This window comes from Otolemur garnettii, unplaced genomic scaffold, assembly GCF_000181295.1.
Source record: "Otolemur garnettii isolate 467f Iridium unplaced genomic scaffold, OtoGar3 scaffold00161, whole genome shotgun sequence".
NCBI classification, from domain to species: Eukaryota; Metazoa; Chordata; class Mammalia; order Primates; family Galagidae; genus Otolemur; species Otolemur garnettii.
Genome location: NW_003852556.1, coordinates 550,897 through 554,355, shown reverse-complemented (window position 1 = coordinate 554,355; position 3,459 = coordinate 550,897). Strand labels below are relative to the sequence as shown.

Below are 3,459 nucleotides of genomic sequence, written 5' to 3'. Positions count from 1 at the left end.
GGACCGTGAGTGAGTTACAGTGGGCAGCCTCCATCTGCTCTGAGATGGACTGTGAACACAGCTGCATGGATCTGAGTAAGCTGCAGCCCTGGGTTGTAGACTGTGAATGGGGGACCTTGTGAATTATTTCTCAATACAACTGTCACTAAAAACTCCAAAACCAAGATGGTTTGCCCTCCCTTTGTGAGTTGGAAATGACAGTGTGGCCAAACTCTGCACTGTGGCCATGCGGTGGCCTCCACAATACTCAAGGAGGACACAGTGACAGGATGGAAGGACTTGTGGACCGGAGCTGCCTGCTAGCTTGGACCATGGCCACCTCTGCACAGTGACTCGAGAGGAAAACGAGCCCATATTAGTCAAGCTGCTGTATTAGGGGCCTCATTACAGCAGGTTAGATTTTAAATATCCAACTATTATAAAACACGGTTCTATATTATTTTATTTATTTATTTATTTTGAGACAGAGTCTCAAGCTGTCACCCTAGGTAGAGTGCGTGGTGTCACTGCTCATAGCAACCTCAAACTCTTGGGCTTAAGTGGTCCTCTGGCCTCAGCCTCCCAAGGAGCTGGGACTACAGGTGCCCGGCTATTTTTTGGTTGTAGTTGTCATTGTTTGGTGGGCCTGGGCTGGATTCAAACCCGCCAGCTCCAGTGTATGTGGCTGGCGCCTTAGCTGCTTGAGCTATCGGTGCTGAACCTCTATATTATTTTAAAATGGGATTTTCTTCTAAAAAGTCAATAACCTTTAAAAACATAAATGGTTTTTAAGACAGAAATCTAAAATAGTGAAACAAAATCTTTAATTCTGAACTCACAGCAAGGAATAGAATACAAACAACCTAAGGAAAGAAAGCTGAGGAAAGCCCTGGAGTGGACAGAAAAGCCCATGAACTACCCAGAGAAGCACAAATGCAGACCCATAGTCAGCCACGCGCCGTGCATGACATGTAGGTCACAGTGGAGCACATGTGTTGACAGTGGCTCCAGACACATCCCCATTGCCTGGTGGCAGCTCTGCCATGGTAGCCATTGCAGCATGGTGGCACAGGGCACTGCCTTTCTAGATGCTTGCATACATAGGTGCTCACCACTGTGTCACAGCTGCGCAAGCTGCAGCCTGGGGCGTGAGCCCTGCCCTGCAGCCTCAGTGACTCCTGCACCACGATGCAGAGCTCAGACAGCATCCCGGTCACTAAGTGCACAGGACGGGAATGGATGAGTGTGAGCCCACACGCTATCCACAGCCTGCCCTGAAGCCCCCCAGGGAGCAGAGCAGCCGCACTCCCCTGCAGGGGCTCCCTTCACATGCTTTTGAGCTTGATACGAATGGGACCTCAGTGAGTCTCATTTCCTGTCTGTCTTTATTTTTTGCCTTTATCGTGAATGTGTGGTTCATTCCTATGGTTTGCATAGCTCCAGCCGGTTCATCTTATCTCCCAGACACAACTGTAATATCCCTATTTTATAATTTGGGGATCCTACTGTTGGAGAACACTCTGGTTGTTGCTAGTTTTCTGGTTACCGGTAATGCTGTCAATGTTTCTGTATGCACACCAGCATCCTTGTGAAAGCTCAAGGCCCCCCTGAGAAGACTGGTTGACAACTCATGTTATGACAGTGCCCGAGAGCACTGACTGCCCACATCTGCACTAACATTTCTGTTGTGTGTTATTTTAGCCATTCCTGAGGATAGGTTCTGTTGTGAGGTTCTATTTCCCTGTGGTTCTGATAGAATACCTTCTTAGATTTTCCCTAGCATCTGGTTATCCTCTTTTGTGAGGTGCTTGTTCAACTCTCTTGTGCATTTTTCAATTAAGCTTTCTTTTATTGTCTTATAGGAATTCTTTTTAGACTAGAGAGACACAATTCTGTTAGGTGTTTTTTTGAGACAGAGCCTCAAGCTGTCCCCCTGGGTAGAGTGCTGTTGCATCACAGCTCACAGCAACCTCCAACTCCTGGGCTCAAGCGAGTCTCCTGCCTCCGCCTCCCAAGTAGTTGGGACCACAGGCACCCGCCACAACACCCGGCTATTTTTTGGTTGCAGCCATCATTGTTGTTTGGTGGGCCCGGGCTGGATTCGAACCCGCCACCTTAGGTGTATGTGGCTGGCGCCTTAGCCACTTGAGCTATAGGCGCCGAGCCTCTGTTAGCTATTTTTAAAGAACTCTCATCCAGAATGTGGATTGCTTTTCTACTTCCTTTACGGTGTTTCTTAATGACTAGAGGTTCTGATTTTTACTATAATTCATTCTACCAGTCTTTTCCTTTAGAGAGAGAGTGTGTATGTTTTGTGGTGTTTTGAAACCTACCCTACTGCATGGTCATAAAAAGATTTTCTTCCCATAGTATTTTCTACATGATTTTAGCTTTTGCCTTTGGTATTAAAATATACAATTCACTTGAAACTAATTTTATGTATGGTGTGAAATGCAGATCAGTATTACTTTGTTCTGTATGACTAATTTTCCTAGGACTCCTGTTTGCTGTTGTCACAAATCAAATGCTTCCATTTACATTGCTTTTGAGCTCTCCATTTTGTTCTACTGGTCCATTTATCTACTCTGGCACTCAGTACCACCTTCTTCTTTAAGTGGCTATTTTTGTTTTTGTTTTGTTTTCAGAGAGAGTCTCACTTTATCGCCCTTGGTAGAGTGCTGTGGCATCACACAGCTCACAGCAACCTCCAAGTCCTCGGCTTAGGCGATTCTTTTGCCTCAGCCTCCCAAGTAGCTGAGACTACAGGCACCTGGGTATTTTTTTGTTGTTTTTGCGGTTTGGCTGGGGCTGGGTTCGAACCCACTACCCTTGGTATATGGGGCTGGTGCCCTACCCACTGAGCCACAGGCGCCACCCAATGGCTATTTTTGGCTGCACATTTTCATATAAATTTCAAATTGGCTTGTCCAATTTTGCACACATAAACTCATTGTCTATCAGGATTTTTAATTAAGATCACATTAAATTTATAAACTTAGAGATAAAATATTGTGACTGAGGTACGTTTCTCACTTGTTCAGGCCTTCTTTCTCAGCTCCCACCAACATTTTTTTTTGCCGTTTTTGGCTGGGGCCAGTTTTGAACCTACCACCTCCAGTATATGGGGTTGGTACCCTACTCCTTTGAGCCACAGGGGCCACCCTGTATCTTTGATGATACTGAATATGACATATATCTTTAAAGTATTTTGTGGTATTGTTGTATTTGGTGTCGTGAAATTTAATTTTTGTTTACTGGCTTTGGATCCCATGATCTGGCTAACCTCACTTCTAACATTTTATCTGTAGATTGGACCTGCTATGATCTATTCAATGTTGGAAAAATAGGCATTTGGGTTTTGATTCCCTCACGTCAAAGAGAACATGCCTTACAATTCCAGTAAGTATAATGTTTGTTGTAAAGATTTTCTTTTGTCAGGTTAAGGATTGTCCTTTCTATTCTTTTTTTTTTTTTTTTTTT

General features: G+C 44.6%; 1 protein-coding gene across 1 annotated transcript in view; it reads right to left on the bottom strand.

Moving 5' to 3' along the window:
- DCUN1D2 (defective in cullin neddylation 1 domain containing 2) overlaps nt 1-3,459 on the bottom strand; it is a 37,759-nt gene that overhangs the window by 17,922 nt on the left and 16,378 nt on the right. The window lies entirely within an intron of this gene.